Genomic DNA, 16,484 nt, shown 5'->3' on the forward strand with positions numbered 1-16,484 from the left:
TCCACCAATCTGGGGAAAAAATGTGGGTTAAGATATAATGTGAGCAGCACATGGAGGGTGAGGAGTTGGGACCCCCACCGTCACCCCCATCTACCCCTCCTCTACACATCAACCAACCCTACAGACTTTCTTTCAGGTTCTTCGTGTAGAAAAAGGCTGTCCCGCTGTCCCAAAGCGTTTCGCCTCTGTGAATACGCACAAGATGTCCATTCATGCCCCATGGCCCTACGACTTTGCTGCACCCCCCCACCCCCCACCCCACCTCCCGCCCCCTCCACTCCCTTCAACGCCAGCTGAGGCAATTCAACTCAGGCCAAAAGCAGGGACCTTTAATCTAACAGAATGTAGCAGGCACCTGAACTACTTAACCGCTGTGCTTGTTCAAGGGGGTGGGCACAGAGGCTAAGGTAACTGGCGTGTAACAAAAAGCCCCGAACTTTATCCTTGGCCAGGATGAGTACATTTCCTTTCTGTTGTTCCCAACAAAGGCCAGCAAGCACAAATGGTCTGCTATCTGTGTCACTGGGAAGTGGAGAGCAATTTGTTTCTATTAAACAGGACGGTCCTCATCTTCCCCAACCGCAACCCCCTTTGCTCCCCTCCCATACTGATTTAGATGGCTTTTGTGCTGCAGGTAAAACTCTGCCAGTCAGTATGTTTCATGTGAGAGCTCGCCTTGACCAGGTGGAGACCTTGTAGACTTGAATAGCTGGTGGCCTTAAAAAGAGCATAAAGGACTCTCGGGGGATTTTTGTGGTTTGGCTTAATGCGAGAATTTGTGGGGGGCAAAAAGGATGAGGAGAACCAGAAATTGACTGCAGCACTCAGGCAAAAGTTGTCCTGCTACACCTGCTGTTGATCATTCCTTTCCAGCTAATGACTGTGGGTCTCTGTGACACACAGCAATTCAACACTTGTTAACACACACACACATGCACTCTAACAGCATAACCCATCTCTATGCCTTCTTACTACATCATATCAGTGGCAGCTTGACCTTCTTGATTTATCAGGATTCCAGTAGAGGGCAGAAATACAACAGCGAGCCACTGTATTTCACCCACATTGGTTCCAGAAACACACAGACCCATTCCCTGACTTTGACAAAGCCAAGATGGCTGCTTTCGTAAGAGGATGTTTCTCTTTTTTATTTAAACCCTAGTCTTAACCCATTCATTTTGTCCTTGTTACAGATATGAAACCTTTTGAGTACAATTGTATATCAGTCACAATACCACAAATCAAGCTGCAAGAAACCTTCCTATTATTTCTGCACAGCGTAAATGTATATACTGCTTATGAAACGAGGCGCCATGGTTTTAGGTTTATTGGTTCCATTTATTATGATGAGTGTTTGTTTGAATTTATTGAATGTTTATCTAAAATAAATACAAATAATGTTCTAAAAGAGATTAAAATTGCAAAAAAATGTTGGGATGAAAATTTGTCATATTGAGATTCCTGTGTAAATGAAGTGTTCCTTTTCTTCAGTTAATTAGGAATTAGACACATATGGATCAATTCATTTAGCTAATGAGCATCTCTAAATGGTTAAGGCGAGACTCCATCCCTCCTCTCTTCATTTGTCTTTTCATTTCTTCACATTTTATTCCCTCACCCCTCTGTTTTTTGTCCTGCCTCCCTCCCTTCCTTTGTATTGACGCCCTGGGACCCCATCTGGGCCCTTTGGAGGCGTGAAATGCACAGTAATTATTAGTAATCATCACACACCATCAGAAACGGATCCTAGTGCTGTAATTACATGATAAATGTCTGCCTAACACATGCCCTCTATTTAGCAGCCCCCTGGAGACCAAGGATAATAGACAGCTAACAGGGATCCGCAGAATGGGCCTTTCAGCGCTGGCCGGGGCTCATTGTCTACGCGCCAATACACCCTCGCCCCCCGTTTGGCAACAATGCAGACCCCGATCAATCCCCTGCTCTGCCCCCCTATCCAGCCTGCTGACCCCTCCTCATACACACATATCCCTTGTCACTGCTAAGTAGACAGCAACGTCAATCATTGGCATTACACTGCATTGCTAATGGCTGCCAAACAATTTCACAGGAGAGAAAAGAGTTTTGTTCAGCCATTTATCAGGTAATGGTGACTTTGTTTAATGCTGTTGCTGCTGACCCCTGAGCAAAATGTGATAATTGGAGTTATCATTATCTGCGTGTCTTTTGTTGCTTTTTCATGAATCGTTGTGATCGGAATGTAGCCAACATCTGGCTGCTTTTGATCAAGATTTTTATGGCTGAACTGCAAGAATTGTGATAAGCTTTTTGCCTATATGCTTGCAGTAACACATGTGCAAGGACTGCATGCCTGCAAGCCTTAAACATTCTGGTTTATTCCAGTTCTTCCAACGTATGCATTATCTTGCAGAAGAAGATATACTGTGACAGCCTAGCATGCAATAAAAACCTACACATGATGGGACTTGACTTCTCACTACATGGCAAATTTAAAGTAAAGTGGAAAACGTTAATTTGGAGTTACAGGCATATATTGCGCTTGTGCAATCTAAGCTACTTATTTATATAGAGTAGCATTATAACCACAACATGAGTAATGGCTTTTAAATGAATTATAATCCCTAAAAAGCATTTGATTTATAATATACACAAAAAATGTATAATTTCCTTTTTCCAAGTTTAAAATTATTATTTTTTGTTCTTCCACATCAGTTCTAGTTATTCAGAAAATGTCACACTAGATCTCACCTAAGTTAAAACATGCAAAGTCACCTGCAGGCAGGGTGTAACTCTGAAAGCAGCAGTCAGAACTGACAGTGACAGTTAGGAGAGTGAAAGAGGCCACCAAGCCTAAAGGAGACTGCCTCTGCAGTTTTTCGATGCAAATAAGGCCTAGGTGAGTCAATAGACATGTGCAGGGCAACTTTTACACAACACTTTTATATTAGTTTTTCATCGACTGTCACTGTACCTGAATCTACATATGGAATGATCAGATATGCATGCAAAGAAGTACGCTCTTATCAAAATGCATAGAGTGAAATGAGGAATCGTGTTTGTGGACAACAAGGGGAATTTGCCTGAGATTTGCCTAGCTGGCTCTAAACAACGGTCAACTATTCGGGGATATTTTATATATTACCCAGGTATGGCCACAAGAGTTTTGGCTGTTAAGCAAATTTTATACACTGTCTTACATCTGGCCAGAATTTTAACAGTGATCGCTTTAAATTTTGGCATGCACACTGTTTATTTCTTGTTCCTGTTAACTCATGAATACATGCAATAACTGATTTACAAACATGGGTGTCAGTTGATACAATGGAAAGCCCAAATTACCTGTTTACCTCCAGTAACTGTTGAAATGGTCTCTTACAGGAAGAGGGTTGTGCTTTAAGACAAAGGCAGTTTGAGTTTAAACGGAGGCCCACAGTTTTCCATGCTACCACACACTGTTAGAGACTCTAACAATACTTTATTTTACGTGTAATATGGCGACATCTTTAATTTATTCTGACCTTACTTATCCTTTTACTGGTTGATTTTTTAGCTTCTCTGAGTTATTGCCCAACATTGCCATGACCACACATACAAACTACAAATGTAACAGCTCTGCCTGAGTACAAAACCGAAAGCAGACACTGAATGAAAAGCCGAGCAATCTCAGAGTATGACAATAACAGACATATCAACTATCCCCTAATTGATACAGCTAGGCGGTCAGTCAGTTACTTAATGAATTGCTAATAGTCCTCAGCAATGCTATGAGTGACAGGGCCCAAACATTCCACCTGCCTGATGCTGCCCGGGGATTGAAGCGGATGGAGATGCTTCTCATTAACGGAGGCAGGATGCTTGGTGATTGTTCAGTCTTGTGTGGAGAGGCCTCTTCCTCATGGAGGCCACGCTTCTCTCTTAGCTAGTCCCCTTAGCGTCAGACAGCCAAGCATCAGAGTCACCGACAATGAAGACTTGATCAAAGAGACATTCCACTGAGCCTGGCTGAGCAACGGGACGGGATGACGGAGCAGAGCAGAGAGACTGACTGAAAGAAAGATGAGAAGAAAGAAAAAAAGAGAGAGGGGATGGTGGGAAGAAAAGGCTTATACTCTGCATAGTAATGCTGTAATTAGAGAGTTTGCAACGCATACTTCTGCTGGCTAAAGAAATGGGATTGATCTAGAAGTCTGGCCAATGACACTCTGAAGATGGTTGTTGTGGGATTGGGATCCTGTTAAATCATTTACGTTGGCTTAACAGGATAGGTGTTAATCACTTTTCATTTATGTGTATTTATATATTGTAATATATTTTTTTCTGTTCTGATCAGCCGGAGCTGCAGTGAATGACTGCCGGTGTATCACTGAAAAGATATACTGGATAAAAGAGTTATGCGCATGGGTAAGAGTCGAGCTTTATACGCCATGCATTTATTTCTGTACTTGTCACCAACTGCAGCATTATTTATCTTAATGCATATAACTACTAGACCTTCAACTGACCCATAATTCCCTACTAATAACTGCTGTGGGCAGAGTGATTATAGCTTTTCATTAGTGCCGGCAGCTTTTACTAGTGCTATCCCAGCTAAAGGGCCCTTGCTGTAATTGTTAGCCATTATAAATATAGTGCGTTGAAGGTATAAGGGGGGTAGTGATGCCTTTTTGTTAACTGCTGATGATTGAGCAATTAAACTTTGGCAACTTAATTACCTCTCCACAGAAACATGGCTATGAGGCATTAGGACTTACATTATGGTAAACATGTTGTCAGAGATCAACGACCTTGACCTGCTTGCTATTTATTTGCAGCTGCTAGAACAGGTATGCAAGACATTTACTGTCAGGTGCAAACTAACACTGTAAAGTTATATTTTGTATCATTTTTATTAGTTAAAAAATAAATATTTCAGTAATTATCATAATTTCATTTACATCAGTCATACTGCTGTTAAAAGTAAAATGTACCATTGGTATTTTCTATTTGTATCAGCACTGTTATTATAATATTAATTCATGCCTGACCACCAGCCTATTAATTAACTGCCTACTTATTGTACACAGAGAGAAAAATCAGGACCCACAAGCGGCGCCTCAACTAGTTTGCAGCATAGAAAGGCTAACAGATGTTGTATGGAGAAAAACAAAAAACACCAGAATAAAAAACCAACATCCATTCATCAGCCCAAGTAGGAATCACACTATGCAAGCTCCTCATTAAGTGGCATTAAAACTGTGAAGGTCTATAATTATCGAATAAATCCTTTCCCACATGAATGAATTCATCTGCGTGCCATAATTCTTCCCCACACAGAGCAGCTCTGGTGGTGAATGAGCCTTTTGTGCACCACTGTGGGAAGGCTTTTGTGAAATTACACTACTGCATAATGATGCTAATCATAAATTAGCATTTCAAGATGGAGCAGCATGTTTGTGTGTTTGAGTGTGTGTATTTTGTGCACGTGTGTTTATATATAAATTTGGCCATTTCAGTAACACACAACTTTTTTTTTTTTTTTTTGTTTCTGTTTGGGCCCATCCACCAATTTTATATACTGTCCACATATTTTGTTGAGAAAAGTTATTTACGAGCCTTTCAGTTGTAAAATTCAAAATGTCTCTTGGTTTGTTTTATGTCTCATGGAACTTTTTATCCTCTCTCAGGTAGCCATTGGAGGACAGAGAGGATGCAACGTCGACTAAAGAGAAGCTAAACACATGTGAGTTTGCTTCCTTCACCCCGCTCCCTAATTCCCTTCTGGATCGATATCTTATACTAATCTTTGCCTCCTCTGTCTTCTTTGTCTTAAAACTACAGCACAAAGAGAGGCACAAGCATGCAACCTGCAACACAAACACAAAACACAGGCATTGTGTATCCTAATAGGAACCACATGATGGTGATATTAGATTCAAGTTTCTATTCACTGCCCGAGAGTAGCAGGTGTGTGTTTCATTACCCACGAAAGAAAACACGACTCCACTGTGGGCTTCTTAATGTAAGGGCTTGACCCACTAATGAAAGGAGACAAAGAGACCAATCTAGAGGCAGCGCCCACTCTGTGTCCACTTAGCACCAAGCTAGAACCTTTGTCAATTAAGACCTGTCTGTTTGATGCGACAATTAACAAGGAGGCGGTTGGTCATTAATCCCAATATGGTTTCACTCACGATTAAGACGCACATCTTTGTCACAAACATTCATGCAGTCACAGAGTTTGCTGTAAACATCTTTGGAGTGTAAGGGGGGAAAGAAAAAAACCAAACAAATGGAAAGACAGTTGCGAGTTTGTTTGCATTGTGGCATCTTTCCCTAAATGATTATTAATATTGAATTGTCTGCTGTTTCAAATTGAGCAAATAAGTCATTTTAATAAACACCGACTCTAAGTAGGTATGTAAAAACATCTGTTAGCTTTGACTGATGGACACTTGTCACTCACAAATGATGATTCAAACTCGGTGAAGGTGGCTATAAGTTCTTGATATTTACTCAGACTCGTAAACATTGCTTTCAATTACTCAAACAATGACTGTCGGTGCCGTAGGTGTCAGGGTTATACAGAAGCTCATTTGCATGAAAAAGATATTTGTGTACTCAGAATGAAGCACACATGTAAATGATAACTGATGCATTGCGTGTTACAACAAAGGGATACTGATAGATATCCACATTTAAATTTCAATACTATTTACTTAACCACAGCTTTTCTCTGGAAGGGAATTATTCCAAACACATTGTTGTACATTTACAGTGAGTCATCAGTTGTTTTCCTCTTTGTTGTTGTCCCAGAATAAGGTCAGTGGAAAACATGACCACAGTGCTTTGCATCTTTCTTAGCTCTGCCAAACAAATGGGGTTTGTATATGCAAAGAATATGGGGTTTTAAAGATAGAACTTATTAAACAAAGACACCAGAGGTGTTCCTCAACACCACCACTACTCCTACAGTGTTTTACAATGTAATTCTTGAACAGTTTCAGAGACAAATGAAATCCATTGCACATATATGCCAAGAGGAGGATGCTTATTAACGCATTTTTGCAACTCGAAAGCAAGAGGAGAAGATGTGAGGGGATCTCAGTTTGAGATTTTTTGTGTAATTCGTGTATGTAACACCCACTTCATCATCTGAAGCATGTTTCAGTAACCCTAGACAGGAATAACTTTCATCAACAGATGGACAAACACAATCTTTAAAATGAAAGCCGTTACAAAAAAAATAAATTTTAGCCAACTTGTAAAGAGTGACAACTAAACTAGTTTGCAATTCACTGGATGCTGAAGGTATAGATTGGAAAACAATGTAATCACCAACAAAGATTTCAGAAGGACGGCTTAAAGCTGTAGCATTGACTGTGCACTAGGTGGTGCCCCGTCTCTTTACCAAGACAAAAAACACATTGTGTTACTTTTCGGCCAAACTCCACACTAAAGCTGTAGTGACGGGGCCGTACATCCGAGTAGAGTGATAAAGTTTGAGTCATGCGTGACAAAATCTTTTAAGTTACTGTCAAAGATGCTGTCTGTGTGTCTGGTTAAAGTTCAAAATTAAAAATGCACAGGGGGTTGCGTTAAAGCGTGAAGAAAAAAAATAATGCTTGAGCACATGTGTGAAGAGTGCACTCTTTCAAACATGTATATTGGCACACAATGCATTCCTCTTTCTCTCCGTCTCCCTCTAATGTGATCTGAGGAGAGAAAACTAGTGCTGTTTGATTAAAAGGGATTCAGGTGATGAAGGCTTGAGTCTCAGTGCTCAGGGCCTATAGTTTCAGCCTGGCCCAAGGCAGCAGCTGGAAGCATAATTACATAGGCTAATTTATACATCATTAAGGCCTCCATATAAGTCACCCGTTTTGAAAAGAGCAGTTAAGCTACTTACACTTTTCACAAAACAGCAGCAATTCTGTATAAAATGAATGTATGCCGTTCTTCTGAAGGCATATGGTATATTTCTCACCTATTAATAATTCAAGTCGAATGAGCAAAAATTAGTTGGCTCGGTTACCGCTGCATTTGTCCCACATTAATTTCACCGACATTTTGTAAATGGGGCTATTACGCTAAAAACAAAGCAGAGTGAATGACCACGGTTTGCCGTACTTAGGAAAAGAGAGGGCCTCATTCGTACACCTGTCATTTTCAAACAAGGCACCATTATGGCTTGCAGAGAGGTGATATCACACCTTTCATTGTAGCTGCGTCCCTTCTGTGGAAAAGCTGTAGCCATGAAATAGTGAATTTCTGTGAGAGAAAGCCATTTGTAATCTCGAAATCCAGACATTTACTTTTCACTTCAGAGTCTGTCAAATTACTGCGTTTCAGTGGGCATTTCAAAATAAAAGAAGCCAATAATTTGCATTTTTACTGAGGCAGTTCACTGTCTGCTTTACTCATATTCTTCATATTCTTTTCGTCTAACAAAACATACACTCAGTCTCTCCTAAACTCTTAAACTCATAACTAAGGTTTAATTGAAATCAAATTAGGTCTTCTTTATATGGGGAGCTGTAGAGTAGACAAGTGAACAGGTGTTCTTTTAGATATATCAAAGCATATACATTTTAACAACCCTTGACACCTTACATACACACTTAGTTTGAGATGCGCGCACACACCGACACACTCGCATACACATTCACCATCAGCACAGAAGGAGCAGCTCAATGGGGCTGAGCACATTGTTGCTTTAACCTTCTGCGCCAGTTATCCCTCTCAGAGCTCCAAGCCTTGGCAGCTAACTCTATTGGCTTTTTGTCATGGAGCCTTGGCTTGTACAGTGGCTGGGAGTTGGGGGGAGAGAGATCAGGGAGAACAAAACGACCAGAAAAAGTATTTTCTTTAACATTATTTTTGAAGTGAAGTGAGTGTGAGCAATGGCTAGAGGAGGCCTAGTCGAGGCTTTTATGGGCCTTGTCATCTTGGGGTCATTATGCTCAGCAGATCATTAGGCTTTGAAGAGGAGGCACAAGACAAGGTGCCCACAACCTCTCAGATGTGCCACAACTCCCCCACCTGACCCCTCTGCTCCTCATCAGGGCTAAACATCGCTTAAATGAACCGACCTCTGGCAGCCTCAGCTAAACGTACTGCAGCATCTATAAGACTGACTGATTTTGAAATGAATAGAGGGATGTTTCACATTTCCTTTCTAATCCTCTGGGTGGCTTAAAGTGCAAAATGGGTTCAGAAGTGGGTGCCTTTTGTCCCCTTCATCTCCACTCTGCAACCTTCCACAGTGTGTGGTTGGAAACACAGATGAAGGTTTCCCAGCTTGGTCGAGAGGACTAACACAGAAATGGCAAAATCAAGACTTTTCATGTTATCTTCCAATTGCAAGTAGTGATTGTGTTTGTGTCATTAGGATATTTTACATGATGAATTCTTTCCCTAATGGACCCAGTAGCATGCAGGAAGAAACCAGTCAAAGAGAGGTCATATCTCAAATGGTTCACGTTCATAAATAAAAGGGCAGCAACAACTGAGGCGCTGTTAGATTCGTATGGGCTACATTTACAAACTCAGCTCTGTCGTTCTCATCCTTCCTCCACTAGTATCTCTTCCTCCTTTGCTTGAATGTCACCACACTGCAGGAGGATTTAACGTTGCTTTTAACCCTCACCGCCTCATAATTACCTTGACATTTACCCTGCATTCAATCAAGTTTTTAACAGCAGATTTATTGCAATGACTTTTTTGTATTGCAGAAGGCAGCAGTAATTATGCAGGTTATTAAGAGTCTTCGTGTTAATGCAGTTTTACCCATGTAATATTCGGTGTGCTCTGTTTTCCTGTATGGAAGAGCACGGTGTCAGCTGCCTTAAGACAGAGTGACACAAGAAAGGACAGAAATACTATTAGATGAAGTATCAGATGACTTGGGGTATGAGGAGTGGAACAGGGTAGCACTGCCTATCCTTCCTTTATTGCTCAGGTTATTATCACAACTGCTGGGGAATTGTCGAGACGGGGAGATAGGAGTGGCAACGATCCATCCGGGACTCGTTCATCACCACACGCCGCAGCCCCCCGAATAGAAATTACATCTGCATCTGAATTAGTAACATTATTCGCCAATTTGGCTCAGAGTGAACATTGTTCCATTGAAGGTGGAATTAAATTAGAAAATGAGTGAGTCTTTAATTTTCAGATTATAAATCAGGGAATATAATTCACCTCCTTGTACCTTAAGGGCAATCACATTATCCTAAGCGACATTTTATCCTCAGCCCCACCAAGTGATCTCATCATAATACAGAGTCACACACCAATCATGCTTCCTAGGGAAGCAGGAAATACATCTTCTGCTCCAGAGTTAGACATAAAATATGGGTGTCTTCTCCTGTGCGGGAGCTTATTTTACATGAAATTTGATGGTCGTTTTGGACTCGCAAACACGTCAAAGTATTACTTGGTTCGAGCGATATTGCTTTCCTTTTTTAGCCCTCTTGAAGCATAATTTTGGCAGTTGATGACAAGTTGAACATCCAGAATATCAGAGTCTTACAACAGTAATTCACATGGCACTTGGAGAGTTTTATAAATGGAAAACGTATACCCACAACGAAAGTTATCCAAAGGTGTCAGCTGTAACGTTATGGATTTGAAACCACTCAAAAAACACCCCTGTACTTTTGCTGCAGTATGCGTTTTTAGTGCGACCCAAGCCTTTGAAAGCATCTACCATGGGGGAAAAAAATCTTCTGCAATAGCATGCGTGCTTTGTCCCTTTTCAAAACAATTCTGCAACATTTCAGTGAAATTGCTGCTCAGCTGTAATAAACAGCTTAGCGACTTAGAATTGAACATAACCTGTTCAAATTAAAAAGGATGGATCGACCTTTTAGAGCCAGCCTTTTCTAGTCTGTGTCCCAAAACTCTCTGTTCATTTCATTCTGGCCAATGCCCAGACCTCATTAAAAATAAATGCACTCCTTAAACCCCAACACTAGGCCTTTTCCATTAGGGAGAGAGATATGAGGGTGATAAACATTATTTGTGATCGGATATGAATCGTGCGAGGATTGGCTGCAATATTGGAAGCCACATTGAAAAGCGATTGTGCTTGAATTCCCCCATGCAGTTTCATGCCATATCACAGCTCTTGTAATTTGATTCCTATTCATTTTGACCATTGTTGTGTATTATATTGAAAGCCCTATCAAGCTGATCTAGACCAACCAATTTGGATTTTTGTTATTTTGTCCCACTTGGTTGATTTTAAGCTGATCAGGATATTTGCTTGGCACAGTCTTGGGCATTCTGAATAGCCTTATCTTACATTTAATTACCATACTCCCTTTGTTGAAGCAAAATTCATCTATTTTGCGGTGCAGTAGTGGGGTGTTTTTATGCCTGCGTGCATAAAAGGAAGAGGGGAAAGAGGGAAAGAGATGGGGAGTGTTTAGTTGTCCTCCCTTTCTGTCACTTTCTTTGATATACTGTACAGGTGTATTTTCTTGGAAACAGTGCGTTGGTGCATCCCCCATAAAAGGCAATAAAGCTGGGGCACACTATTGGAGATTCACCCCTGAGCGCTCCACTGACAACCTCCGAGACGTACACATTTAATATGCCATTGATTGATTGATTTTATGAGATATGGTTAACATTATCATCAATACCGCCCTGAGGACCAAGGCACCAAGTTAGTCTTGAAGGAATACTGCTTGTCACATGCTGTACATGCAAGATAAACATCAGTATAAAGGAAATTCTTTATAATATACCTTTTTTTTCCCATTAATTTATGACGAGGAAAGGGTGCATATTGGTGAAGCAAAGTGTGCGTGTGTAAGGCATTGTGTAGGTCTTAAGCGCGCATCCATAAAGGAATGCGTTCATATGAAATTGCAGTGCAAATATAGTATATGCTGGTGATGGTTTGAGCTGTATTAGCCTGACTGTTTGACCCCAGCACGGTAGTCAACACGCCTGTCTTACTTTCCTACAGGTTCACTGACAGTCAGAGCAGGACGATAATGGCCACCCTTGGACATTCTGCACCACAGGGCAGGTATGTGATGGGCTACAGCTCATCTACAGCACATATTAATATTAATACATATAAAAGCTGTCCAACTGGCACAGAGTCATCAGCTGTAGATAAGCGTACACACACAGGAATGCATAAATGTGCATATGCAAAGGCACACAGTCTCTCAGAAACACATCTGCCTGCTTGCAGATACACACATATACAAAAAAAAAACAAGTAAAAGGCCCATTATGGATGTAACAGCACAGCGTTTGTGGATGGACCGTTTCCCGAGGTCAGTTTGAAACATTTGCCAGCAGGAAACCTACACAGAGTGCCGGTTGTTCGCACCGTTTGGGGAAAACACACATTATGTAAATGATTCTTCTTTTGGAATAGAGCACGCACAACTAGAAACGGTGTGCTAATGGCTACCGTGTCAGCCAAAGCTAATGGTTGTTGTGTGTGTTTGCACATATGTGCGCTGCATTGCATGTGTTTCGTGCATGTCTGTGCATGTGAAAGTATGTTCACATCCCCTTTAACCGTGAATGAAAGGAGGGAAACATTAAAGTGCAAAGAGACGCAACAAAAAACAGTCAACAAGGAAAAAGTTTGTCTCGCTTTACATATTTCGGTTAATTCACAAAGGCAGTTTGGTAAAGGACGAGACGTGCGCAGAGAGCTGACCCGCCTTCGGACGCAAAAACACAGCTTTTATTCATGAACTTGACAAAGTCGTCCCTGTCTCTCTTCTAACAGAAGGCACTGTAAGTAATCCAATTCTATTTGCATACTTTTATATTGGTTGATAGTTTGGTATCAACAGCATCTACAAACAGTCTGAAGTAATGGTGCATATACATAGTTCATTTGGCATAAATTGCAGGAAATATCTGATTTTAAAGAGTTGGGATTATACCTTTTCTATACTGGAGGCCATGCTGTTGAAACACAAGGGCAACAAGGAAATAAAACTCACATGGTTTGAAAATGAAGTTACTGAGGGGTGTCTGAGTCACTGACATGAACGGTGATCTGAAAAGCAGATTTCAATGTCAGTAAGCAAATGACGAGCCAGGTTCTTGTTTTCCTCTGCATTTCAGTAGGAGATGTAACCGCTGAGAGGGAAAATTAAATAGCAAATTACAAAGCCTTCTACGTGGTATCTCAAGAATAAGTGTGCACGGGCATGTAATGTTCATCATACTGTATGTCACAGAAGTGCTTGCTTCCTTGAACCTTATTGAATCAGCCTCTAATCTGTAATCAAACAAAAAATGAAGTCAGTTCCGGAAATATTGAGTGGGATATTGTTAAATGAGACAATGTTGCAAGAAGGTTTAAGCACTGAAGAATTGCAGTAAAGTTTCAAGAACAGAAGGACCTTTGGATTTGACTCCACGTGGTCCATTTATGACTTCCTGTTAGCAATATGACATGTTAAGAAAGAATGGGCACTTTTATTATCTTATACCTTGCCTAAAAGAAAGTAAAAGAAGGTCATATATGTGTACAGCCCACCTAAGTGCATTTTTTATTGGATTAAATTAAACCATGACTCCCTGGGGCTTCCACTATGACTAAACTTGATTCTGTCTTTGGTGCTAAACACGGACTCACTGAGACCAGTGATTACACAGTATGACAGAAATGAAAATAACTAAAGAAAAGGAATAAAAGGGTTGTTTGACAAATAACTAGAAAACCAAGATAAATAATTCATGTTCTGCAGATTTTTTCTTTTTTCCTTTTGCATCTCTACTCTCTAATCAGACGACTGAAAAGAACAACACATGCAAGCAGCTGCTTTTAGTTTCACCTCTAGACTAAAGAAAACTCTGGTCTTCTCCGGAGCGGGGGGTTGGACTGGGACAGGACATTTTTCACCGTCAGCCTGACTTGCCCTAACAATGTGACAGTTGGTGACAAATAACCTGGCTCATGATTGAAATCTGACAAAATAACACTATGTTTTATAATAGTGTCCCCAAGCAGAAATATGGCCGTCGCAAACTAAACAGTGCTTCATCACCTCCATGCCAGTCCCAGCGGTTCTCCATTAAGGGCCAGATCATTGTGTTTTGCCTCCCCCCCCATCCCAGCTGACCGCCGAAGTGACAGCCCCGGCTTGCTGCCATGACATTGAAAAATATTTGTACTGACAAGGCCACAAATCACTCGCCGACAAGTTTTAAAACTCAATGTTCACTCAATGTGCATCTGCTATATTCTCGTTAAAAGTGTAATATGGTAGTCTCTCCCCTCTGCGTTCTTTTATTATTACGGTATTGACAGCGACTATAATAAAGTTGTGCTGTTTTGATGCCAGGGAGGGAAGCGCGTGAGATGGAGAGATTGAAGGAAAGGGTGTATGGGGGTGAGAGATGAAGAGAATAGCTGAGATGGTTGAATGCTCACATGGCACTGTAACAAAAGTGCTCCATTTTCATGACAGAACTTCATCTGACATGTTTAGTTTGATGGTCTGCCTCTAGGTTTCTCAATAAGTCCAAAGCCTGCATTATACCGCATGTCGAAACATAACTTTGGAAGCATCAAATGTAATATCTTACCTAATATTCACATCTAAATCCCTCTATTTTCAGCGCTGCTGCCTTTCATTCAGCATACTGTAGCGGGGTGGAGTATAATCAGTATACTCTTTACCTGCTCTAGATTGCCATGCTCCTACTATACTAGTGCCATCGAGCCAGTGGTTACTCTAATATCCCCTTAGTTTGAAGCCTTGTCGACCATGTAGGCCCTAATGTGTGCCCAGTGCACACGAGTAAGTGTGCTTTAGGCTCATTGTTAACATAAGGCCAAATCTGTAATATAGCACGGACAATTAAGTGCACAATTTTTGTATAAATGCAAAATCCCTCACTGTGAATTATTTAATTCCCTCTCTCCAGTTCATTTAATAGAGCCCTTTTGGCGGGCGGTTTTAGTCACAGAAAACTAATTTGATTCTGCTCCTTGATTTAATTAGATTTTATGATATATGGTATTGCTAATTCGGTGGCTCACCATGCGTTGTCGGCGCCTGTCCCTTGCACTGGCGGTGAGCTGTCAGAGCCCCATTTTTAACAGTATTGAAAAATTCAAGCTTTATTATTGCCCCCTCACTCATTTTCTCCCATCAGAGAGAAAGTAATGAGCTTTTAGTCTCTCCTCTTTTACTCGTCCCCCTTTCCTCGTACTTTTTTCTTTTCTCTGTCTTCATCTCTCTGTGGCTCCGGATTTTTTTTTTCTTCCTTTCACCCTTTTTCAAAACAAGAGTGGATAAAGAGTTTGGGAGAGAACAGGGAAAGAACTGTAAGAGCGGGGGAGGCGGAAAGTAGAAATGATGGCACCAACAAGTGCAATACAATAAGGGAACAAAAAATGACATGAGCAGAGAATGAAATGAACAAATAAGATAGCAGGACAGGGGAGGGATGATCAAGTTAAAGACTGAGAGAAAAGAATAAACGCGTCAGAGAGAAGTGGAATGTGAACATAGCAGTGATGGTGAATATGAGAGATAAGTAGCAGTTGGAGTGGGAAAAGGAGAGAGAAAAGGGGAGTTGCTGAGGAAAATGGAGATCAAAGAAGCAAGAGGGAGAGAGAGTGGATGGGGGGGAGGGCTGCTGGAGACTGTGCTGCACGCTTGCAGCGCTCCAGGCTCGCTGCTCCGGCATTAGCGCACTGATTCATGAGTTAAGTTTCCCCAACTGCCCACGGCTATTAGCTTTCAGTTCCTTCGGCTGTCATTTAGACTCCAAAGAGTCTTTTGGTTAATGCACTGTTTTAATGAGAGTGCACCACTCGCTAATATATTTGACTGTATGAAAGGTCACAACAGGAAGCTAAACAGATTGAAAGAGAGGGAGCACAATGGCGGAGGCGCTGTCAAGAGGCAAGACAGCTTTTCGAGAAAACTGATTGGAGTTGGGGGCGTTAGGGGTGGGCAGCAGGGTTAGCGCTAACCTGTGAGGCAGCCGGCTGTGGTGTCGCTGTTCCACGCCTTGTACTCCTTTTACTCAGCGTCCAGCTGTGCGTAATAGGCCTCAGAACTGATGGGTTACTGCTCCCTCTAATAGTTACGCCCCATCCATCACCAGCTTTAACCAGAAAGAGAGAGAAAAGTTAGGGGAAGAGATGGAGGGGGACAAGCAATGGAAGGGGCAGACAGGAGGAGGCACATGTTTCATTACCCATATAATCACCAGTCTGATTGCCACACAAGCAATATAAGAGCATCTCACAGCAGCCCCGGGAAATTTATAGCTGTCTGACTATGAGATTCCCACCAACCCGTTAAATATTGCTGGAATGCTGAGCTGATATTAAAGGCAATGGGATAACTAGAAATCTGCAAACCTTTATTGAGTCTTATTCTATATAAAGATTATTGGTGTGAAAGCTTCTTTTGTTTTCTATTTCTGTCCTTCTGCGCTGTGTCCACTCAACTTTCACTAGATGATGCCTCTAACCTTGAGGTTCCTCACTGCTTTTAAACCCCAATATTTAAGCT

General features: G+C 41.3%; 1 long non-coding RNA gene across 2 annotated transcripts in view; it reads left to right on the forward strand.

Annotated features, from left to right (window-relative positions):
* Positions 1-16,484, forward strand: part of LOC309720686 — a 70,203-nt gene that overhangs the window by 19,012 nt on the left and 34,707 nt on the right. For both annotated transcript variants that reach the window (XR_014280554.1, XR_014280555.1), the window contains exons 2-3: positions 5,646-5,701; positions 11,939-12,001. This is a non-coding gene — a long non-coding RNA (uncharacterized lncRNA). The remainder of the gene's footprint in view (positions 1-5,645; positions 5,702-11,938; positions 12,002-16,484) is intronic.

This window comes from Aulonocara stuartgranti (assembly GCF_965226115.1).
Source record: "Aulonocara stuartgranti genome assembly, chromosome: 13".
NCBI lineage: Eukaryota > Metazoa > Chordata > Actinopteri > Cichliformes > Cichlidae > Aulonocara > Aulonocara stuartgranti.